This window comes from Schistocerca cancellata, chromosome 7 (assembly GCF_023864275.1).
Source record: "Schistocerca cancellata isolate TAMUIC-IGC-003103 chromosome 7, iqSchCanc2.1, whole genome shotgun sequence".
Lineage (NCBI taxonomy): Eukaryota > Metazoa > Arthropoda > Insecta > Orthoptera > Acrididae > Schistocerca > Schistocerca cancellata.
The window spans coordinates 600,130,585-600,156,793 of record NC_064632.1 but is presented as its reverse complement, the minus strand read 5'-3'; positions in this window follow the sequence as shown (position 1 = coordinate 600,156,793).

Genomic DNA, 26,209 nt, shown 5'->3' with positions numbered 1-26,209 from the left:
TTACCAGAAGATATGTCATCCGGTCTTGAAAGCCTTCATACAGTGCTATTAATATTTTCAATTTTTCATGAATAGCTAATATATAATTAAATAACATGTAGTTTAAGTACTAAGCTGTTAGGCTAAGCCTAAGTTTATTATATTAAATAATAAAATAATTTTATTGCATGCAAAAAACTCACATTTACATCAAACTAATACGTAGAGGCTTTTTTACAGCATATCTCTAGATGATGTCAACAATAAAACTTTCTGTTGGCTTGTCGTACCCTGAAGTTAAAATCTTCACATAAGCTTGGAGAGTTTCCTGACCCATCCTATTCCTTAATTTTGTCATCACCCTGTTCATTGTACTAAATGACCTTTCAACACTGCAAGTCAAAACTGGAATGCACAGTACACATTCAGTGAGTGTCCGTAGTGCTTCATAGCTGATGTTGGGGCTCAGAATGAAAGAAGCAACATCAGAAGAAGTATCGTCTAATAAGTGTCGATGTTTGTAAGCCCCAAAATCAAGCACAGTTCTTTACAATCATTATCACTAAAATCCAGAAATTCTTTAAAACTTTCATAATATGCTCTTAGTTCTATCACTTTTATTGCCTTCTCATCGAACCATTGCTCAGTTTCATCAATCATACTTCCAACAAATTTCCTTGCACTTTTTGTAGCTCGAATCTGCTCCTCTACATTCATGAATAGCACACCTTTAACTTCTCTTGCAGCCTCCTGCAGTTTTTTAATTTCATTAAGTTCCATTTTCTGCACTACATCCATCCCAGTCACAAAGACAATCGATGTGTCTTAAATGTTTGAGTTCTAGGAACAACTAGAGGGATTTGCGAACTTTTACATAAGTTTGAGACTGCATTTAATGTATCGTCTAAAATCACTAAACCTACAATGAAATTGGAATTAATCATTTCTAACAAGATTCCTCCAGCTAAACTCGTTAAATCCATGCCATCCTTGTGTGTATGTTCACATGCCATTATAATGGACTTGTAGGTTAGGAAAATAGCATGAACTGTGCGATAGGTACTAAACCATCGGATGTCAACAGCTTTGGATATTTTTAAAACAGGTTGCTCTAAAGCACACTGAATTTCATGCAAAACATTTTCTGATTTGGAAGAACCATGAAAAAGTTTGTAAGTGCCCTGAATAACAATGAAAGCTTAGATTATACTCGTAGAGCAGCGCTGCCAAACGTTCCACTCACTGAATAAAACAGGATTCTCAGTCTTTTTCATTTAGTGACCTTCAAAATAAGCAAGGTGGTCCACTGAAATAGCAGGGTTCAGTGTTCCACAACAGCCATAAACCACTCTCAACTAGAATGATCACACCATCCCCCCCCCCCTCCCTCCTTTTTCCCATGTTGTACTGAAATCACAATAATTTGTTTAGACAAAATTGTCATAAATACTAAAAATCAGATGTGACTCATTTGTGGAGTGTCTGCTATGCTTACCATAATCAGGGTCTCTGGGGAGCACACAGAGTATAATTAATTTCTTCAGCTGCTTTACCCACATTTCCTTTTGGTCTACCTCATTAATTTGTGAACAGCATGCTTAACAGAGCATTCCTTTCCTGTCAATTTCCACATTCCACATGTATACAATTTTGGCCAGCCTCTGGCTGAGGCTGATTCTGTTGGTGCTGGTGAGGGCAGCCATGGGTGCCCCTGTCGTTCCCATCGCTTTGCAGCATAAAAAAACAGCTACTTGCCATGGCTGGCAGATGTTCTTGGAACTGGAAGTACAAGCAAACACAAATCTGTGACTCAGGCGTATCAAGGCCATTATTACGGCCAGAGGTGGTTGTTCTGGGTACTGATTTCTCAGGATGTATGCACCCAAACTTCATGAAAATGTAATCATATGTCAGTTCTAGTATATTATATTTGTCCAATGAATACCCGTTTATCATCTACATTTCTTCTTTGTGTAGAAATTTTAATGGCTAGTAGTGTACTATTACCAGCTATATTTGAGACAGTCTTTTTGTTGTGCCTATCTGCCCCTCAGCATCTCTGCTATATGGTGAGTAGCAACTTTCCTTTCCACAATATAATTAAAACACAGTAGCATGTGGTAGTAGTATGCTCAATGAATTACTCCCCTGCGGGTCTGGGGTAAGAATAGGCCAGAGATATTCCTGCCTGTCGTAAGAGGTGACTAAAAGGAGTCCCTCCCCCTCAAAGGGGTAGTTTGCGCCTGTGTCTGGAGACGACTTACATTTGTGGTCATTTTGGTTTTTTGCTTCTTCTGGTTTCTTCCTTCCTTCCTTCGTTTGTTTCCTTTCTTTGTCCTTCTCCCTCTTACTGTCTTCCTTACTTTTTACCTTGCTTTACCTTGCCTTGCTCTCCTTGCTCTCTCCCTTCTTTTTTCCTATTATTCTCTCCTCCCTATGCATGCCTGAAGTCCAACCCACGCGTTGCCGGTGATGGGGTAAAGCGTAATCCCCCGCCCTGGGTAGGCAAGTAGGCCCCGTGCGTACCTCCTGGTAAAGGCAAGGCCCAGGGAGGGGTGATTGCCCGAGCTGACACCTTCTGACCATGCCGATTGGTCCCTCCGTCTGTTTCTTGGGAGGTGTGACCTGAGGTGTAAACATTCACCTAAGGCGGGAGTGCCCTCAGAGAGGGTACCCACTAGGAAGGAGCATGCCATTGGAGACACTGGCAATAATGGAAGATTCATGCGCAATGGATTTCTCTTCTCTCTCGACTTCTGCCCAAAAACGGAAACTTGACCAGCCACCAGTTGCAAACATACTACCACCTGCCCCACAGTTCCTCGTAGTTTCTAGATCTGAGGACGGAAAGGATTTTTCATCTGTCAACCCTTCCGTTATTCAGAAGGTCATGCATGCCATAGCCGGACCTGTCAAGTCTTGTACCAGGATGCGTAATGGTACCTTGTTACTAGAAACTGAGAGTGCCTTTCAGGCACAAAATCTCCTTCGGGCCACACTCCTGTCCATGTTCCCTGTCCAGGTGGAGCCTCACCGCACTTTGAATTCATCGCATGGTGTGGTATCTACTAGATTACTTGATGGATTGACTGACAAGGAGATTCAGTCTTTCCCCACTGAGCAGGGCGTGACGGCTGTCCATAGGGTCATGAAAAGGGTCAACAATGACCTTGTACCCACCCGGACACTTCTTGACCTTTGATAGTGTTCAGCTGCTTTCGCGCATCAAAGTGGGCTGTGAGGTTATTTGTATTTGCCCCATAAGTCCTGACACCTATGTGCTGCTACCAGTGTCGGCATTTTAACCACACCTGCCAGTCTTGTTTTAATGCGGCTAAATGCATCACTTGCGGCAGGGACGCCCATGAGAGTGACAGTTCAAGCAACAACGAGATGGAGGTGGACAGTCAGTTACCATGCAGTGTCCTCTCGTGACTGTCCCATCTGCAAGGATGAACGCTGTATACAGAAAATTCGGGTCAAAGAGAAGGTGTCTACCTCGGCTGCTCAGAAGCTATTTGCTAGTAGGAAGCCCATGCTGCTCCCAGCAGGGAAATACAGTACCGTCCTCACCTCTCCTTGGTCTACTAGGGAGTGTCGACGCAGACATGCGATCTGACCTTTAGCGCTATGGTCGTCCGTTTGGCCAGTGCTAAGATCACCCGGTCAACGTCTCCTCTGCATCCCGTCACCCCTAAGACACAAGCACTTTCATCAGCTTCTGCCAAGACTCTGCCCCAGAAGTCAGAATCGCAGGCCTTCAAGAAGGAACCGTCCCATGAAGACTTCTTACATACCCCCGAACTCCCAGCCATCGACCAGTACTTGACTAAATGACCTTCCAAGAAGGCTCATAGGAAGCAAAGTTCTCCTTCTCCGCCACTGCGTTTCTTCTCCTGCGCTGATAATCAAACTAACTACGTAACAGATATTGTCTCAGCAGAATGGGGAATAAGACAGGGTACCTGGTGTGGTTGGAGCCACACCTCAACACAACTCAAAATTCTGCACTCGGGTTCATAATAAATCCCATACCAACAAAAGAACAAACCAGTAAAAATTATTCCTAAATCTCAGAATCCAAAAAAGCTGTCAAATCCAATAGATGACATGTTTATAATCATATTGAGAAATAAATAGTTACCTGAAACTTATACCCCACAAGTAGGAGCCCCATAAGGTTCAATAATTTAAACCTCAGTCATGTATGGCAGACATGACTGAACAGGCACAGTTTAATGAAGAGTTAGATGTGTCTCTTTCAAATTCTAAAGGGGGCAGGGGTAAAACACAGGGAGTGAAAGGCTAATTACAATTTATACAGAAACCAGATGGCAGTTAGAAGAGCTGAGGGGCATGAAAGGGAAGCAGTGGTTGGGAAGGGATTGAGACAGGGTTGTAACCTCTCCCTGATGTTATTCAATCTGTATATTGAGCAAGCAGTAAAGGAAACAAAACAAAAATTTGGAGTAGGTATTAAAATCCATGGAGAAAAAATAAAAACTTTGAGGTTCGCCGATGACATTGTAATTCTGTCAGAGACAGCAAAGGACTTGGAAGAGCAGTTGAAGAGAATGGACAGTGTCTTGAAAGGACGATACAAGATGAACATCAACAAAAGCAAAACGAGGATAATGGAATGTCGGCGAATTAAATCGGGCGATGCTGAGGAATTAGATTAGGAAATGAGACACTTAAAGTAGTAAAGGAGTTTTGCTATTTGGGGAGCAAAATAACTGATGATGGTCGAAGTAGAGAGGATATAAAATGTAGACTGGCAATGGCAAGGAAAGCGTTTCTGAAGAAGAGAAATTTAACATCGAGTATAGATTTAAGTGTCAGGAAGTCGTTTCTAAAAGTATTTGTATGGAGTGTAGCCATGTATGGAAGTGAAACATGGATGATAGTTTGGACAAGAAGAGAATAAAAGCTTTTGAAATGTGGTGCTACAGAAGAATGCTGAAGATTAGATGGGTATATCACATAACTGATGAGGAGGTATTGAATAGAATTGGGGAGAAGAGGAGTTTGTGGCACAACTTGACAAGGTGGGACCAGTTGGTAGGAGATGTTCTGAGGCATCAAGGGATCACATATTTAGCATTGGAGGGCAGTTTGGAGGGTAAAAATCGTAGAGGGGGACAAAGAGATGAATACACTATGCAGATTCAGAAGGATGTAGGCTGCAGTAAGTACTGCTGCTTCTGCTTTGCAGACAACTCCAACTACACGATCACAGTATATGCTACTGAACAGGCTGTAAAAGGCCACAGCCAGGAAAGTTACACAGTTTGTGAGTGCACATCAATGTCTTGCATCTCAGCATTTCTTCACACTAATTACTACTTTCTTCACTCCGTTTTAGTTTTCTACATTTTCACTTTCTGACCTGTATATTTTCGACTGTCCCCATCCTTGCCCCATCTCTGTGCACGAGTTAAGAGCAAAAGACTGAGTCCATTGTACATAATAATAACAATGTTTTAGCACTAATGTCTTTCTTGCAGATTACTCTGTCTTCCACATCAAAGTTCTCAGGGTTTTGAATCTCGTCTGGTACAGTCCCAAACAGTCAGTCTTCCCTTCTCATCCTGTCTGGTAAGTCTACCCTAACCCAAGGCTCTAGGTGACTTTTCCAAACTCTATCCCTTTTTCTAAACTTCTCCAGTTCCTTTCCCTTCATCCCTCTTCCTTCTCTCTCAACCCTTCTGAGGACGGAACCAGTGGCTCCAAAAGTGTGTGTTTGTGTGCGTCCCCTCTTGCCCTGCTGAGTAGATTTTATCTATCTAATGGAAACATAAAGTGTCAGACTATCCAAACTGTGTTGTAGGCTGCCATACATGCTGTGGTGGGAGGCATACTTACGATAATGACAGCAGACACGGGTGACGCAGCAAGTGTTATTTCCCAAGGCCTGTTTGAAACATAGTGTCATCAGATTAACGTGCCTAATTTATGGCATGATTTTAGTAGCTATAGCATAGCACACAATCTCAGATAATTAAATGGCAGACCTGTGTTCTGCTGGTGATAGGGAATGTAGCAATGATAGGCATGTTGCTCATAGTAAAAGCATTAATCACGGACTGCTAATAGATGGTCATTTGTCTTGTGAGAAGAAGGCTATAGTAGATGCCTACATGGAGTAAAGCACAGTCTCATCTCTTTGGGATGAAAATTTCCAGGTGATCAAATCGCAGTTCGTCGACATAGAAAATAAATCTTGACACCAGCATACTGAAATACTCGCTTGACTGAGTACTGAACAGAAAATTAAATTGAAGTTATGAGAATCTCAGTGTTTAACTAAAATTCAGAGAAAAGGTTTAGTTAATATTTCAGGGAAATGAGCTGATATACTTGAATATTCAGGTAACACTAGCTTTTTCTTCTAGCACATTAACCATTCTACCTTTCTGTCCATTCCTTGTTTGAAACGGACAGCTGTAGTGAAAGAGGTACACATGATGGTGTATTGGGGAGCAATTGGGCCATAAAACAGCTGCAGCTAACAAGAGGTTAGAGATTGGGCTAAGGCTGGGAGAAGTATGAGGCTGGTATTGCCCGTGAGGGAAATCAATAAAATGGTAATCCTGTATATCTGACCAGAAAATTTTAAATCAACAATCCAGTGGATCCAAGGGATCAAGTATTTCATTTCCATTAATTTGAGTGTGTCATACTTGCATACTTCTAGAAAGACCATGCTTTTATCTTTACAGGTCATACCTACCAGTGTAGAATGTCATTTACTCTCAATCTGAGTGGTGGTTTGATTATAGCACCAATGGATTATTTATTAGGCCTGGAATTACTAAAAAGAATTACTTTATTTGTGGATGATTTGTTGACTGCCACACTAACTTGTGAAGAGCATGAGGAGATGGTAGAGAAAGTTTTATTAATTTGAGCAACATGATGTAATAGGCAATTTCAAAAAATGAAATTTGGTGGTGAGAAAATGAATTTTTTGGGGCACATTATTATGCCTGTGTCCTAACTGACAACAAAAATACAACCAGTTCATTACTTTCCAGTATGTCAGACAGAGGCAATCAAAAGTACCTTTAGATTTATCCAACTTCCAGAGTAACTTCATTCCAGATCAATTATTTAATGCAGAACCATTACTGAAATTTCTACACAAACAGATATCATAGATTTGGTCAGAACTATGCGAATCTGCTTTCAGTAAAATAAAAAATGCACTAGCTAATTCACAATTGTTGTACCATCTGGATATGCACCAGGTTGGGAGCTTCTCCCTTCCAAATCAGAAGCATTTACAGTACATGAACTGTCTGTACAATACTCTTTGCTAGTGAGCCTACATGACCGCTGAGTTAGTTTTCACTATTATATGCACTTTTAGGAAATTCAGTCACTGTTTGTTGGTAATCACACCAAAGTATACTGTGATAACCAGCCTTTAAGCTTCCTTCTCAATTGCAAATAACTGCACGCAGCACTGGTTCAGCTCTAAATACGGTTTTGAAATAGTTTACATAATGGGAGAGAATGATGTAGTAACTTGGGATCTGAGGGATAAAGTACTAAATATAAAGTCTTACTGATGCAAGAAAACATTTATCATCTGCATTAAATATCTTTAGTTACGTGTCGCATCTCCATGACAGAGACCCCAGGTGGAGAGAAATCTGAATCCAATTTACCCTTAACCTACCTGAGGCACTAGTTAGATACTGTGTGTTTCACAATAATGTATTACGTTATTGCTGTCTCATGAGGTATGATAATGGGTGCAATTGAATTCCACAGGACAGTCTGGAGAAGCTAATCTTGTGCACCCATAGAGCAATGGGGATCCTGGAGTGGCTAAATGTGCTGAGAAAATCAGTGACCAATGCTGTTTTTTCTTTCCTCCAAAGCAGTGTGTAATGAATTATCCAGAAATTCCTAGTCTGTCAAAATGCTGAACCTTCGAACCATGGCTCCAAAGGTGAGCTACACCTAATCATTACCAAGAAACCCCTGAAAATCCTTGCCATTCACTTAAGCTGGTCCCCTTCCCTGGGGCTGTGCAGGTGTTAAACACATTGTTGGAATATGAAAGCTATTTTCCAAATATGTCAACTTACATATATTGAAAAGTGCCACTGGTGCAGTGACAATATGACAAGTGATTAAAAATTACTTCTTGATTGCCAACATGTGGAGTGTAATCATTTCTGATAATGCACAAAAATTTAATAGTGTAAAATGTAAAAAGTTCCTGCATGTTTATTACATTGAACAAATCCTAAAATCAAGTTATCATCCTGAAAGTAAACCCAGAGAAAGATAGCTTGGAGAGTTGGACAGATTAATGAGAACTTCTGCTTTAAACAACAAATGTTGTGGCCAAATTACTTTTCATTATTTTAAAGATATTTTAATAATCTACTTCATACCTCTATAGTATGTTCTATTCCTCTGCTCGTCTTAACCTCTTCACCCTCTGCTCAATGTACGTGGCACTATCCTCAACTGCACAAAGAACATTATGTATAAGAATAGATGTAGGTAGAATAGCTAAAATGTGAACAGAAACAGATGAAAACGTTTCTGAAAGAATTTATTGGCAGAAATTACTTTTACTTGGGTAGCTCAGTCAGCAGAACACATGCAAGTGAAAGGCAAAGGTTCACAGTGCAAGTTGGAGACCTCCACACAGTTGTAATCTGCCAGCAATTTTCATATCACAGCACACACTACTGGGAGTGAAACATTCACTATGAGGACATTTATCACGGCTTCCGAAGCCACAGGTATTGAACACTTACCATAAGTAAAAAAAAATTTTGAATCTGGGGAGTAATTTTTGTAAAAATTATGACATAATTCTGAGTATCTATCAGAGTTGTTTACAATCAACAAAGAGGTGTAAATTAGTATAATGTTACTACCTAGCCAGTGTTTCATGCACTGGATCTGCAGACGGCCACATTTGCTTGTTCTAATGCCAGCAGCTTGCAGTGTCGCCTGGTCCAAAACACTGCTGTCATTTGCTGTAAGACAAAGGCACATTCTGCATAATGGTACTTTTTAGTGGTGTACTGTTACTTAGTTATGGGTTTATTTATGATAAAAATAAAATATAAATTATTTCAGATGTATAACAATTCTGAAAAGTAATAGTAGTGCACCTGTAACACAGATGGTGGGTAAAAAAACCAAACAGGTAACTGAAATGTGACTCAAATGTAATTACATTTTAAATGATAAAACCTTAAAAGTACACTATAGATAAAGAACATGTTATGTGACACTATTTGCTAGTATTCACTGTATTAATTTTATAAAGTTGCATGTATTAATAATTACTAGGACATTCTGTTCCAGTGTGTGCTTGTGTTTGGCTAATGGGGTGGTGAAGGGGATGAGGATGGTGTGGAGGTGGTGGGGTGGAAAGGCAACTGTCAGATTTCAGTCACAACAGACATGCCAACTGAACTTTAAACTGTATCCCTCCTTAGTTGCTCAAGAAAAGACCAAAAGCACCAGCTTCAAATATTTTCTGATTAAGCAGCCCACAATCTAACAAAACTAAAGAGAGAAAAAAAAATGCTGAGTAGTCCACTATGCCTCACTAACATATTAGTGTACAAATGTAAAATGTGCCCTGCAGGAATTCCACCCCCAGAAGAGTGTCTTGTCAATATACAGAAAAGGGCAAAGAGTCATCAGGAAAATGGTATAATTATTTGTTCCCCATTTGGTATCTTGTTATAACATAGAATTAGAAGAAACTTTGCCCAACATGAAACACATGTGATAAAGTGGCAGAGGGGATGCAGGGGGGGTTGAAGGATGTCATGGAGTGGGAATCTCATGGAAGTGGAGGTAACCAAGAAGAGATTTAGGTGACAAATCTCATGCTGTAGAGAAAGTTGTTTTACAGTTGTGGTTCTTAGATGTTGTACACATTCAAATCAAACAATAGATGCACCAGACACTCATTCTAATGTGAAGTTTGGTGGCCATTATGCACCCACAGAAAGTTAAACATTGGTTGTAAGCCAGCTGGAGTGAGATACGGGCTACCAGACCTATTTGAAGGACACAAACTGACATTGGGTCTGGTGGATGAATTGAAGAGTTGAGTAAAAAAAAGTTATTCCTCATGTCCAGACATTAATAGACAGGACGAGTCTACCTTCAGAAAGTATCGGACTCAGCAGTGAAATTCTTATCGCGAATAATTTTCTTCGACAAGTAGTACATTCCTCAGGTGTATTCCATACAAAATGACCATATTTCATGGTCCATTTGATTCTCTCCTTGTGTACAATATAAAATAAATTATGGTTCAGGTGTCTAGCAGTTAGTCAACGTTGAGTTCAAGACATCAGACAAACTGCATGAAACAAAAAATAAAATAAAAACAGCTCCATTTGCAAAGTGAAGGTAGGTGAAAGTAACAAGGATTGGTGACATTCACGTGAATGTTCCATTTTCCAAATCAGACTAATTAAACACTAGGTTAATTATACAGAAATAAGGAAAAGATATGTGTACTTTTAACATACAGAAGCATATATTGCAAAATGTTGTATCATATTCTGAAGCTGATGTAAGTCTGGCCAAGTACTACGTGTGGAGTACTGAAGTGAATCTAGTTTATGGTGCTCATCTCTAAGGCCTTGACCACAATAATGGATGCATGCAGAATATTTTGCAGAGGTACAGGTGGGTGGGAGGGAGAGGTCTAACTTTAAATGGATATATTTACTAACAAATAAACATGACTCACTACTCAGAGAATAGGACAAATGGACATACTGCAGTGAAGAACGATGAGTAGGCCTTAAGTTTTAATGCACAAAAATTAGCCACATACAGAATGTCACATACAAACGCACAAATGGGGCATTTGAACTCTACAAAACACATGGAGTGGAAGATTCTATACATCCATCTTCTCACTGATGGTTGTGGGCCTTGGCTTTTCAGTATGGACTTTCCACTCTGTACAATTGAACAGCCAGCAGGTGATGTTTCAAGTGATCACTGGCACCTGTAGATATTTGATACAGTCATTGAATATTGGCCTTTGTTCTGATTGGATCAGACATGGGAATCTTCCAATACATTGTGCACGGTGGCTGAAGATGGCACAATATATCACCAAAACAGTATTCTCGGTAAAATAACAATTTGGAAATTTAGATGGCTAACAGGAGTTCAATTTGACACTCTGTACCTGGAGAAAAATGTTATTTCAAAATTGTACAGATGCCATACTGCAGACACAAGTGCTGAAAAGAACAGAAGGGGAACATTGTTTGAGAAGAGAGCCACAATGCTATTCAGTCTGTACATCAAACAAGAAGTTTAAAAAAGATGAAAGGAAAACATTGAGGTTTTTCAATGAATTTTAATTCTGTGAGAGATGGAAAATCACTTGGGAGAGCAGTTAAATAAATCTCTTTAAAGAGATTATAAGATGAACAACAAAAGCAAAACAAATGTAATGGAAAGTAGTCTAATTCCACAATCTAATTCACTCAGAATCACTTGATTTAATTAGACACATGAAGCAAGACATTATTGTATATCAGGATGCCATAAAAATATGTGGTATTCTCCCTTGGTTTAAACTAAGGGGTTAGGTATTTTATCTAAAGATTTACAGTAAAAGTTTTCTCTTATCAAATTTGTTGTACATGATCCAGAAGAGTTCATCAGTCTTCTGACTGGTTTGTTGTGGCCCATCCTGAACTACTCTCCTATCCAAACTACTTCACCTCACAGTGTAACACACTCAATTATTTTCTGGACTACTCTAATCTCTCCCTTCTCCTAAAGTTATTTTCTCTGTAGCTCCCCCAGGTATGATGGAAGATACTCATTGCTCTCTTAACATGTGGCCTGTCATTTTGTCCCTTCTTGTCACTGTTTGTGGTGAAACTCTTCGTTTCTAATAATTTGGGCCACTGAATTTTCAACATTTCTATGTAGAACCATATCTCTAACATTCTGATTCTGTCCTTTTCTGATTTTCTCACAATACTTAATTGACTTCTATACAATTCTGTGGTCCTTCCAAATTTACAATGCTCCCCCACCCTGACCCCCATGCCCCCCAGTCTTTTGACTTGTGAAGAAATGTTAACTGTGCCTGCAGCATTATTTGATTGCACGTCTCCCAATACTTTGAGTTAAACAATCTTCATTGGATAACCAATGCCTTCTAACTCCTCTTCTATCATGTCATCAGACAAATTGTACCCCACATAGATGCCTTAATGCACACTTTCCACCTATCAGCTCAATACTCTGACTTCAACAGTGGAACTACTTTTGCATTCTTAATGTTTGTTCCTTTGGTTTTATTTTCACCAAAGGTTTCCTTGACTTTTTTATATGCTCAATAGTCCTACCAATGACTATTTCACTTTTGATTTCTTCACATTTTTTCTGCAGTCATTTCACTTTGGTTCCTCTGCTTTCCTATTTATTTTACACTTAAATGTCTTATAATGATGTATTCCTATCTCTTACTGCACATTTTTGTATTTACATACTTAACAAATCAATTTCAGTATTTCCTCTGTAACACAATGTTTCTTTAGTCACCTTTGCATACTTACACTTGTCTGTTCAACTTCCGTGATTATCCTTTTCAGATAAATCCCTTCCTCTTCAACTGACCTGCCTATTGCAGTATTCATTACCACAGTATTTACTGCTTCAGAGAACTTCAAACACACACATTCTTCCAAGTACCCCACTTCCTTCACCACCAATAGCTCTGGATAATTCTCATAAGCTTCAGTCTATTCTTCATCATTACTAATATCATTACTAAATTGTGATATGACTCTATATCTGCTCCTGGGTATACCTTGCAATCCAATATCAGATTTTGAAAAAGGTCTCAAAATGATGTAATCCAGCTAGAATCTTCTCACGACTCTACAACTTTTCGAAATGTACCTCCTCCTCTATTAATTTTCGAATAGTATATTCATAATTAATAATAAACTTCTAGAACAATTGAATCTGTGTTTTTTACTTTGTCGCTCACACTGCCAAGTTCATACTGTTCTATAATTCTGCCTTCTATTAGATCGCCTACTACAACATTCCAATCACTCACGGTTATTAGATTTCCGTACTCCTTTCATAAACATTTTGTCCTATACTTTCACTCTCTTTATCAGATTGTGACATTGGCAGATATACCTGAACCATTAGTGGTTTCCCCCCCCCCCCCCCCCTGTCAGTTCTGATGAGCATAATCTTATTACTGAACTGCCCACTGTATTTACCTGCACAGATCCATACCCAAAATCTGGGTAAGCAGTTGTAATGTGCATCACACAAGTCAGCAGTTACAGCTAGAAGTTCAACAACAGCCAGAGGCTGACAGTCATGGATGCTCACAGAGCCTCTCATCTGTGCATTCTACAGGTTGACTGACAGCTTTTGGAGACAGGACTGGTCAGCTCTAACTCAGTCATGTTTGCCTTGATGTGTGTGTTACCTCACTGTTATTGTGCACCTCTCCATTGCTAGTGTATCTATTATAACAAGCTGTGTCTAGGCGTAATAAAGTTCATTGTGTCTGTCGCCACATAGTGTTCTCTTGTGGGATTAGAACATACACAGTGACTCATTTGATTTTAGCCAAGGAATCTTTGGAATGATCTGATGGCCTCTGCTTCTTGGCTTCAGATATCTGCCATGAATTATTACAACTTATTCCATGAAAATGGACACTGAAACTATTTGACAACATATTAGTTGGAAAGATATTTGCTATGACTAAAAGGAATGACAGCATCTGCGCAGAAGTTTTGCATAATGGCTTACCACACAGATCAGTCCTCGCTTCTCTTTTTAATTTAAATGAATGTGATATTTCTCCAATACAGCCCAAATAATTTGGCTATGCAGATGACTGGTCAACATCTTCTGATCTAGCAATATTCAACCAATACTTCAAAAAAAGTTTACAACCTAATGTAAGCAAAACTTAAGTTGCACGTTTTCACCTGTCAAACAGACTGGCACACAGAGCCCTTGATGCCCATTTTGAGAGAGACAGAGTATCATAACATGCACCCAAAATACCTTGGGACAGACACTTCCTTGTAAGTAGCACTTAACACCAACACCTGGAAAGCTCAAAAGCACATACAACATTATGAACAAGCTCTGTGGTCTAGTCAGGCAGTGTCAGCAAACACTCTTCAGTCAATAGCACAGTACATCAACTGTGTGCCCATTTAGTGGAATAGTACATATGTGAAAGATATATGTACATCTTAACTGATCTGCATCCACTGTCAGTAGGTCTGTACAATATATTTCCACACATTGGTTACCTATTTCAGGTCATATTCCACATCATTACATAAGGTGAAAAAGTGCTCTACTACACACATCAGAATTCTTATCATGGCCGGGTTTCTTCCTGAAAATGAATTCATTGCCACCGATAAACAGAAATGCTGTCAGCAACAAGTGTTCTGACATGTCTGAAACTGTCTTGCACCCACAAGAAAATTCACGGACTTGACAAGCCCTGATAAATTTGTGGATTTGAATGGTGCATGGAAGATGTGTAAACATGTTCCACAAGTGAGGTAAATCTTCATTACTATCTTGGGACTGTGGTGTGTGATGGCAGATAGTAGCTCATGTGTTATAAACATGTCCCACAAGCGCCTACAAGGGTCGTTTTGAAGAATTTCTTGCAGTGATGATTAATGTGATGAGCTACGTAACAGAGCTACAGGTGTGAGTAATCTGTAAAGCAAAAATGAAGAAGTAATAAGTCATCTCATGTCAAATCTTTTCATTTAAAAAGTAACCCTCTGAAATTGTACCTACTGTCTTTTGTGTCGTATTACATTTGAGAGCTGTGTTGAAATGTAGTAGTTTAGTAGTTTGTATATGTATCATTTGATTGAAAATCTGTTAACATGTGCCCTAAATAAATTAGTTATTCCATCTTTTTCTCATAGTTACCTTCCCTTAGGTAGATTGAAATGAGGGACTAATGCAGAATGTTTTTCCAATGGTGAGTTCATTGTGAACTGTAAATAAACTAGCTTCAGCAAGTGCAACAAATGAAATTAAGTACCTTCATTCTTTGTCCACTCCGAACAGTAGTGTCTCCAACGTCAAGGTACTCCCTTAAAAAATCTTTTTATCTCATCAGGCACTCCTGAAATTATAAAGATGTATCAATAATTATCATTGACATTCAGATCTTATCTAGACTGTGTGCTGTAAAGCAGAACTTCTTTTTACAGAGACAAAAATGAACAAAAGGTGACAAATGCTTTAGATACAGAGTTCGCTTCATTTAACAAAAGAAAATGAGGCATTGCAGAAAATATTACACACGAATTACGTCAACCAGAATAGTGCTTGGCCACATGCAGCAATGTCTTCTCATTTGTGTATAAATAACCTTGCAGCATGATAGCCAATGCAGTGAGGAGTAAGGCTGGAATCAGTGCATCAACTGCTACGTTCTCTTTCCTAAAACTTTCTTGAAAACTTCATTCCTCTGGAAGCCAGGACATATTAGTATCTGTGGAAATGAGGCGGCGGATATAGGTTAAAGGCTGCAGTCTCTCTTCTTCAGCCTGGTATTCGCATGATTCCCTTCGCCGATCAACAGAGTGTTTTATGTCGTCGTGTTGCTCTTCCCAATAATAAATTGCGGGACGTGAAAACTCTTCCCTGTGCTTGGACCTCTTCCTCCCGAACGCGTCGTCGGGAGGAGGTAATTTTAACTAGACTCCAGATAGGGCACTGTCTTTTTAGCCATCGACACCATTTTAGCGGCGATCCTCCCCCACTCTGTCCCCACTGCTCTCAGCTGTGGACGGTAAGACACCTTTTACTTCAGTGCCCCTATTTGACTCCGTTACGCGCCCGTCTACAGCTGTCGCCTGATATATCTTCCATTTTAGCAGATGACACGCGCTCAGCCGATCGCGTTCTCGAGTTTATTAGTGCCAGTGAGATGTCAGTAATTTGAAGCTCTTTTTGGGGACAAACAACACCCTTCTATAGTGGTTTTTTAAGCTTTCCTTCTGTTTTTGGTTTCCCCTACTTTTTTGAGTTTTGCTCCCATTGCTGCTGGTTTCCAGCAGCAGAAAACAGAGGACGGCACGAACGGATCTGGTTCCGGTGTCGCTTGACAGTGCCGGAGGGACCAGAAATGACAAATAAGGCATGGCCATGCTGGCGAAGAATGCGCCAGCGCAGCCTGCCAGAGAAAACGCGATAGAACACCAAATCGTGTGACGCCAAGGCAGAACGGGGCGGAGCAGGGGGAGCGCGTGGCGGCGGGTGCAGTAGCTGCAGGAGCGACCGATGGCCGTGGCCATGTACCATTTCTGCTGGGGAACGGGTGCCGCGTGGCTGATACAGATAGCAAGCAAGGAAAGTCCAGAGCGTGCGCTCGCGAGAGTGCGTTGCACGCAACTTGCTCATCTGCGAAAACGTACGCACAAAGCATTCAGCCTCGCCGTTCCACTGGGGGTAGAACGGGGCTGAGGTCAGATGGCGAATACCATTGGATTGATGCTCGGCGCAAGAGCTACAATTAGCAAGCAAATTCTCAACGTGTTTATTAATGCCGACCCAAGTGCAGTGACGACGCGCTAATTGCTTCGTCTGCACTGTACCCCAATGACCAGAGTGCAGCAATCGGAGGATTTCCGACTGTAACGAACCAGGTACAGCCACACGCGACTGATCATTCAGTTCGTAACAAGATAACACCATGGTGTACAGAAAAGTTATCAAGTTGCGCAAATTAACGCCGTACAAGGGATCTCGAATCTGCGTAACAGGGTGAGGCCATTGAGTACGAATATACTGCAAAAGAATCTGCAAAGAAGCATCGGCAGCTGTCACGGTAGCAATGCGACGAAAATCTACCAATTCACAAGATAAGGAATTAGCTGATGGTTTTCCGGTAAACATGCAGCACAATTCGGAAGAATCAAACACTTTGTCAGGACCTATAGGCAGGCCGAAACAAAATTTCGTAATTGTAGTTAGACAAAAGCAAGGACCAACGTTGCAACTTCTGGGCAGTCTAGGCCTGAAACGCCAGAGGCTTATGGTCTGTGACCAAATAGAACTTACGACCATACAAAACAATAATGAAACTTAGCTTCTTTCTCGATTTGAGAATTTTTGCTGGGCAGAATTGAGCAACTTATATGCAAAAGCGATCGGGTGATCGACAGAGTTAATGCGATACAAGAGAACTGCTCCGATGCCGTGCGAAGATGCATCGACAGCCAAAACAACTGGTTTGGAGGAATCGAAAGGAATCAAACAGTGATCACTCAACAAAGCAGATTTGAGCTTGTGGAAAGCAGCGCCACATTTCGAAGACCAAACAAAAGGAACGTTCTTACGCCGAAGGCGAGGCAAAGGCACTGTAATCTGCTCCGCATTTAGTATAAACCGAATATAACATGTAATTTTGCCCAACTCTGACTGAAGTTGTTTAAAGTTCCTGGGTGTTGGCAAGTCTCTAATCGCACTGAGATATGACGGCGTGGGGTGGATACCCTGTCCATTGATCATATATCCTAAATACTGAATCTGTTTGAAAAAATTTGGACTTGTCTCTGTTACACTTCAACCCCGCCTGTAGATGTTGTAACGAAACATATTAAAGGCTTTACTGTACTGAAGTATGCGATACCCTCCAAATTCAACCAGCTTCACGAGTATTTATGATTATAGAAAAGTTATTGTGTATGGTAACAATGATTGCGTAACATGTCTCCATAAACAGTCAACCCATTAAATTATACTGAATAACTAACCCACACAGAAGTTAATATCACTTGATCACTGATACAGCAAATGTCATCATGTAAAAACACTGAGTTCATCTTAATATGAAGTACGAAAAATAGGGTACAACTTAGGTATTTTGGATCTCCTTAAATAAAAATCACCCAGTGAAACCTATTTGTTCACTAGGAGCGGTTTCACTTAGTATTCACGAAATCAATCCTGTTTTAGACGAAAACCAATGTATTTCTTAATAATTCATGTTAATTACTTATTTATGCAAATTAGAGAAGTCAATTGACAAACTTCTAGAAAACGGACTTTTTGTAACAAAGAATTATTCTGTCAAGTCAACAAATCTGTCTGTCATTTTAATAACATGTTAAATTATGTCACTCGATGCAAATTAATAACTTTTCTGCACAAATTATGATAACAGATGTACATGTGACTTGTAAACTATATCTCTTTTTAGTAGTTCTTTGACAATGTTATAAATACGAGCAGCAAGAAGGGTCGAGAGGTAGTTGGAATGTCACTTTGGTACAGTGTGTTTGTGTGTTATTGTTTGAGGTGGATAAACAATGCAAAGAACATGTAAAGGAAGATGTGTTGTGTCATAGTCTTTGGTGGACAGTGGAATTAAGATGGCCACCAGAGAAATAAATATTTGAAGTTTACATATTTGTTGGTTTCGTTCATCCTTTATCATCAAAAGCACATAAAACGAAACACGGGACCTCATGCTTTTTAACCCTAGACAACCAGATTTAGAGCCAGCATCAACATAGAGACACAGCAGCGATCCAGCAAGCAGCAGTGATTACTACAATGCATTGTAATGGCGCCAACCTAACATAAAGTGCTAACAAGCTCCGTAAATGGGAGTGAAATAGTGCGATTATAGCAATTAGCAATATCTACGACCAGGCGACCATTACAAAGTACAGTAAATAAGGCACACAAATTCTGCAAATGTTCGTCAGGGATGCGATCTGACACAACTATATCGTCCAGATAATTGGCACAACCAAGGACAGTGGCACACAACAGCTGCAAATAAGACTGAAAAATAGGAGCCGGAGCACAACCGAACGGAAGTCGGCAAAACTTGAACAATCCATGGTGGGTGTGGATCACAAAATAGCGCTGTGACTATTCGTCGAGCGGAATCAAAGTATGCGTCCCGCAAATCAATCGTGGAAAAGAATTTTCCTGCACCAAGCTTATAAAAATGTCTTCAGGACGCGGTAAGGGAAACGTAGCTACCACTGTCTGGGGATTTACTGTAGACTTAACCAGCACAGATACGGAGACGACCTTTGGTTTCTTCACACACAATTTAGGCGAAGCCCATGGCGAAGCAGAAACGTGTTCGATGACGCCACTGTCTTGCAAATGGTGGTGGTGGTGGTTGTTAGGATGTTTAAGGGGGACTAAACAGCTAAGGTCATCAGCCCCCCATTCCAAAAACAGGCGAGACATTAAGGCGCGGAGCAGATAAAACCCCAAGGGGAAGGATACTCCCCCCCAGGCCCTAAAAGAACACAAATGCGGTAACAAATATGACAGACACGAAGAGGACAGATGAACACCAGACAGAAAGAAACAGAAGAAAAGATGGCCGGAGACTGGTTGACTGACCACGACAACAAAAAAGGGAAAGAGTCAACCAACCGACTACACACTAAAAGCTGCAACCAAATATGAGAGACTCAAGGACAAGAGACACACAAAGGGAAAGGTGCAGGACTACTCTAAATGGAGCCATAAAAAGGACTAGCATGGATAAAATGTAAAACACTGTCAGCCATGTAGGCATCGTCGCATAAAATCAAAGGCAAGGTGCCCGGGAGATTAAAAGACTGCCGAAGGGTGCGCAGTCGGGGACACTCCAATAAAACGTGGGCGACCGTCAGCCGGGACCCACACCGACACAGGGGGGATCCCCCTGACGCAAAAGATGGCCGTGCGTCAGGTATGTATGGCCGATGCGGAGCCGACACAGGATGACAGAGTCCCTGCGAGAAGACCTCAGGGAGGAGCGCCACACATCGGTCTTCTCCTTGACAGCCCACAGCGTAAGTTCAGCAGCTACGGCGTCGCGCAGTGTGTGCGGTACCGGGCGTGCGCGCCGGGAAACAGGCACGGCATTGCCTTTAACTACAACATGCGCTGCAAAGTCCGTGGCACAACTGAGGCCATCAGAGAAGAGTTCAGCAAAATCATCGCATAGTGTGGCAACACTGCATCAACGCTAGAGACCGTGCAGACAAAGTACATTGTCCTGAATTGCGAGGCCAAAAAGTTCAAATGCGTCCATGCCAAATATGTTCATAGTATCACTAGAGCGGAGTACATGGAAAGACACTGTACGGGTTGTTGCACCATATGTGGCTTGCAAACTACACACGCCGAGGACTGAGATTTCTTGTGCAGTAAATGCAGTCAGTGTGGAATGTGAACGATGAAGCGGGGGTGAACCGAGCAAGTCATACGTCGATCTGTTCAGTAAAGAAACAGACGCACCAGTGTCAAGCTGCAGGCGAACATAAGGTCCACAAATGTGCAAAGTGACAGTTTCCTCGCATCGCGCTGAATTCGAGAGGAAGTGTCTGGCAAAACTTGATCCTCACGACGATCCGTTGACGCACGTGAAGCAGAAGGATTTCAATAAAAGGTCTTGGCGTCCATAGGCTGATGTGGATTATGATCGTGGCGGTTACCGTTGCGGTGACGCCCACGCGAGTCACGCGAACGGGAGACAAGTTGTGAATTAGTGTTTCTCTTACCACACACAACTTGCACACGGCCTTCCTACTACAAAAATAACACTGTGCTTGACAGGATGGGCAACTGTCCCGTGGGTGGGCACGAAAGCAGTTCGGACACGATTTCAGTTTCTGAGCAGGTGCCAGGCGTGAAACCTGTTTAGGTGCGCGCGAGCAGCGAGGCGTGGCTGGCAGTGCTGGCGCTGACAGTACACACACCCGGCACCCCCCCCCCCCTTCGGGTCCGGGGATTAGAATAGGCCCGAGGTATTCCTGCCTGTCGTAAGAGGCGACTAAAAGGAGTCCATCCCCCTCACGGGGGTAGTTAGCGCCTGCGTCCGGAGACGGACGGTTCCACGACCTATAATTGTGGTCTTTTTGGTTTTTCACTCCTCGTTTCTTCCTTCCTTTGGTTGGTTACTTTCTTTGTTCTTCTCCGCCTCACTGTCTTCCTTACTCTTTCCCTTGACTTCTTCTCCTTGCCTTCTCATTGCCTTCATCTCATTGCCTTCTTCTCATTGCCTTCTTCTCATTGCCTTCTTCTCCTTGCCTTCTTTCCCTTGCCTTCTCATTGCCTTCTTTCCCTTGCCTTCTCATTGCCTTCTTTCCCTTGCCTTCTCATTGCCTTCTTTCCCTTGCCTTCTCATTGCCTTCTTTCCCTTGCCTTCTCATTGCCTTCTTTCCCTTGCCTTCTCATTGCCTTCTTTCCCTTGCCTTCTCATTGCCTTCTTTCCCTTGCCTTATCATTGCCTTCTTTCCCTTGCCTTCTCATTGCCTTCTTTCCCTTGCCTTCTCATTGCCTTCTTTCCCTTGCCTTCTCATTGCCTTCTTTCCCTTGCCTTCTCATTGCCTTCTTTTCCTTGCCTTATCATTGCCTTCTTTCCCTTGCCTTCTCATTGCCTTCTTTCCCTTGCCTTCTCATTGCCTTCTTTCCCTTGCCTTCTCATTGCCTTCTTTCCCTTGCCTTCTCATTGCCTTCTTTCCCTTGCCTTCTCATTGCCTTCTTTCCCTTGCCTTCTCATTGCCTTCTTTTCCTTGCCTTCTCATTGCCTTCTATTCCTTGCCTTCTTTTCATTGCCTTCTTCTCATTGCCTTCTTCTCATTGCCTTCTTCTCATTGCCTTCTTCTCATTGCCTTCTTCTCATTGCCTTCTTCTCATTGCCTTCTTCTCATTGCCTTCTTCTCATTGCCTTCTTCTCATTGCCTTCTTCTCATTGCCTTCTTCTCATTGCCTTCTTCTCATTGCCTTCTTCTCATTGCCTTCTTCTCATTGCCTTCTTCTCATTGCCTTCTTCTCATTGCCTTCTTCTCATTGCCTTCTTCTCATTGCCTTCTTCTCATTGCCTTCTTCTCATTGCCTTCTTCTCATTGCCTTCTTCTCATTGCCTTCTTCTCATTGCCTTCTTCTCATTGCCTTCTTCTCATTGCCTTCTTCTCATTGCCTTCTTCTCATTGCCTTCTTCTCATTGCCTTCTTCTCATTGCCTTCTTCTCATTGCCTTCTTCTCATTGCCTTCTTCTCATTGCCTTCTTCTCATTGCCTTCTTCTCATTGCCTTCTTCTCATTGCCTTCTTCTCATTGCCTTCTTCTCATTGCCTTCTTTTCATTGCCTTCTTTTCATTGCCTTCTTTTCATTGCCTTCTTTTCATTGCCTTCTTTTCATTGCCTTCTTTTCATTGCCTTCTTTTCATTGCCTTCTTTTCTTTGCCTTCTTTTCTTTGCCTTCTTTTCTTTGCCTTCTTTTCTTTGCCTTCTTTTCTTTGCCCTCTTTTCTTTGCCCTCTTTTCTTTGCCCTCTTTTCTTTGCCCTCTTTTCTTTGCCCTCTTTTCTTTGCCCTCTTTTCTTTGCCCTCTTTTCTTTGCCCTCTTTTCTTTGCCCTCTTTTCTTTGCCCTCTTTTCTTTGCCCTCTTTTCTTTGCCCTCTTTTCTTTGCCCTCTTTTCTTTGCCCTCTTTTCTTTGCCCTCTTTTCTTTGCCCTCTTTTCTTTGCCCTCTTTTCTTTGCCCTCTTTTCTTTGCCCTCTTTTCTTTGCCCTCTTTTCTTTGCCCTCTTTTCTTTGCCCTCTTTTCTTTGCCCTCTTTTCTTTGCCCTCTTTTCTTTGCCCTCTTTTCTTTGCCCTCTTTTCTTTGCCCTCTTTTCTTTGCCCTCTTTTCTTTGCCCTCTTTTCTTTGCCCTCTTTTCTTTGCCCTCTTTTCTTTGCCCTCTTTTCTTTGCCCTCTTTTCTTTGCCCTCTTTTCTTTGCCCTCTTTTCTTTGCCCTCTTTTCTTTGCCCTCTTTTCTTTGCCCTCTTTTCTTTGCCCTCTTTTCTTTGCCCTCTTTTCTTTGCCCTCTTTTCTTTGCCCTCTTTTCTTTGCCCTCTTTTCTTTGCCCTCTTTTCTTTGCCCTCTTTTCTTTGCCCTCTTTTCTTTGCCCTCTTTTCTTTGCCCTCTTTTCTTTGCCCTCTTTTCTTTGCCCTCTTTTCTTTGCCCTCTTTTCTTTGCCCTCTTTTCTTTGCCCTCTTTTCTTTGCCCTCTTTTCTTTGCCCTCTTTTCTTTGCCCTCTTTTCTTTGCCCTCTTTTCTTTGCCCTCTTTTCTTTGCCCTCTTTTCTTTGCCCTCTTTTCTTTGCCCTCTTTTCTTTGCCCTCTTTTCTTTGCCCTCTTTTCTTTGCCCTCTTTTCTTTGCCCTCTTTTCTTTGCCCTCTTTTCTTTGCCCTCTTTTCTTTGCCCTCTTTTCTTTGCCCTCTTTTCTTTGCCCTCTTTTCTTTGCCCTCTTTTCTTTGCCCTCTTTTCTTTGCCCTCTTTTCTTTGCCCTCTTTTCTTTGCCCTCTTTTCTTTGCCCTCTTTTCTTTGCCCTCTTTTCTTTGCCCTCTTTTCTTTGCCCTCTTTTCTTTGCCCTCTTTTCTTTGCCCTCTTTTCTTTGCCCTCTTTTCTTTGCCCTCTTTTCTTTGCCCTCTTTTCTTTGCCCTCTTTTCTTTGCCCTCTTTTCTTTGCCCTCTTTTCTTTGCCCTCTTTTCTTTGCCCTCTTTTCTTTGCCCTCTTTTCTTTGCCCTCTTTTCTTTGCCCTCTTTTCTTTGCCCTCTTTTCTTTGCCCTCTTTTCTTTGCCCTCTTTTCTTTGCCCTCTTTTCTTTGCCCTCTTTTCTTTGCCCTCTTTTCTTTGCCCTCTTTTCTTTGCCCTCTTTTCTTTGCCCTCTTTTCTTTGCCCTCTTTTCTTTGCCCTCTTTTCTTTGCCCTCTTTTCTTTGCCCTCTTTTCTTTGCCCTCTTTTCTTTGCCCTCTTTTCTTTGCCCTCTTTTCTTTGCCCTCTTTTCTTTGCCCTCTTTTCTTTGCCCTCTTTTCTTTGCCCTCTTTTCTTTGCCCTCTTTTCTTTGCCCTCTTTTCTTTGCCCTCTTTTCTTTGCCCTCTTTTCTTTGCCCTCTTTTCTTTGCCCTCTTTTCTTTGCCCTCTTTTCTTTGCCCTCTTTTCTTTGCCCTCTTTTCTTTGCCCTCTTTTCTTTGCCCTCTTTTCTTTGCCCTCTTTTCTTTGCCCTCTTTTCTTTGCCCTCTTTTCTTTGCCCTCTTTTCTTTGCCCTCTTTTCTTTGCCCTCTTTTCTTTGCCCTCTTTTCTTTGCCCTCTTTTCTTTGCCCTCTTTTCTTTGCCCTCTTTTCTTTGCCCTCTTTTCTTTGCCCTCTTTTCTTTGCCCTCTTTTCTTTGCCCTCTTTTCTTTGCCCTCTTTTCTTTGCCCTCTTTTCTTTGCCCTCTTTTCTTTGCCCTCTTTTCTTTGCCCTCTTTTCTTTGCCCTCTTTTCTTTGCCCTCTTTTCTTTGCCCTCTTTTCTTTGCCCTCTTTTCTTTGCCCTCTTTTCTTTGCCCTCTTTTCTTTGCCCTCTTTTCTTTGCCCTCTTTTCTTTGCCCTCTTTTCTTTGCCCTCTTTTCTTTGCCCTCTTTTCTTTGCCCTCTTTTCTTTGCCCTCTTTTCTTTGCCCTCTTTTCTTTGCCCTCTTTTCTTTGCCCTCTTTTCTTTGCCCTCTTTTCTTTGCCCTCTTTTCTTTGCCCTCTTTTCTTTGCCCTCTTTTCTTTGCCCTCTTTTCTTTGCCCTCTTTTCTTTGCCCTCTTTTCTTTGCCCTCTTTTCTTTGCCCTCTTTTCTTTGCCCTCTTTTCTTTGCCCTCTTTTCTTTGCCCTCTTTTCTTTGCCCTCTTTTCTTTGCCCTCTTTTCTTTGCCCTCTTTTCTTTGCCCTCTTTTCTTTGCCCTCTTTTCTTTGCCCTCTTTTCTTTGCCCTCTTTTCTTTGCCCTCTTTTCTTTGCCCTCTTTTCTTTGCCCTCTTTTCTTTGCCCTCTATTCTTTGCCCTCTATTCTTTGCCCTCTTTTCTTTGCCCTCTTTTCTTTGCCCTCTTTTCTTTGCCCTCTTTTCTTTGCCCTCTTTTCTTTGCCCTCTTTTCTTTGCCCTCTTTTCTTTGCCCTCTTTTCTTTGCCCTCTTTTCTTTGCCCTCTTTTCTTTGCCCTCTTTTCTTTGCCCTCTTTTCTTTGCCCTCTTTTCTTTGCCCTCTTTTCTTTGCCCTCTTTTCTTTGCCCTCTTTTCTTTGCCCTCTTTTCTTTGCCCTCTTTTCTTTGCCCTCTTTTCTTTGCCCTCTTTTCTTTGCCCTCTTTTCTTTGCCCTCTTTTCTTTGCCCTCTATTCTTTGCCCTCTATTCTTTGCCCTCTATTCTTTGCCCTCTATTCTTTGCCCTCTATTCTTTGCCCTCTATTCTTTGCCCTCTATTCTTTGCCCTCTATTCTTTGCCCTCTATTCTTTGCCCTCTATTCTTTGCCCTCTATTCTTTGCCCTCTATTCTTTGCCCTCTATTCTTTGCCCTCTATTCTTTGCCCTCTATTCTTTGCCCTCTATTCTTTGCCCTCTATTCTTTGCCCTCTATTCTTTGCCCTCTATTCTTTGCCCTCTATTCTTTGCCCTCTATTCTTTGCCCTCTATTCTTTGCCCTCTATTCTTTGCCCTCTATTCTTTGCCCTCTATTCTTTGCCCTCTATTCTTTGCCCTCTATTCTTTGCCCTCTATTCTTTGCCCTCTATTCTTTGCCCTCTATTCTTTGCCCTCTATTCTTTGCCCTCTATTCTTTGCCCTCTATTCTTTGCCCTCTATTCTTTGCCCTCTATTCTTTGCCCTCTATTCTTTGCCCTCTTTTCCTTGCCCTCTATTCTTTGCCCTCTTTTCCTTGCCCTCTATTCTTTGCCCTCTTTTCCTTGCCCTCTTTTCCTTGCCCTCTTTTCCTTGCCCTCTTTTCCTTGCCCTCTTTTCCTTGCCCTCTTTTCCTTGCCCTCTTTTCCTTGCCCTCTTTTCCTTGCCCTCTTTTCCTTGCCCTCTTTTCCTTGCCCTCTTTTCCTTGCCCTCTTTTCCTTGCCCTCTTTTCCTTGCCCTCTTTTCCTTGCCCTCTTTTCCTTGCCCTCTTTTCCTTGCCCTCTTTTCCTTGCCCTCTTTTCCTTGCCCTCTTTTCCTTGCCCTCTTTTCCTTGCCCTCTTTTCCTTGCCCTCTTTTCCTTGCCCTCTTTTCCTTGCCCTCTTTTCCTTGCCCTCTCTGGTCTCCGCCTCGGCGTTTGAGACAGTCTGTCCTTTTTCTCCCTCTCCCTCTTCTTTTTCCTCTTCTTCCTTCCTCCCTGTGCGTGCCTGAAGGCCGACCCACACGTTCGCACGCGTAGCCGGTGACGGGGTAACGCGTAATTCCCCGC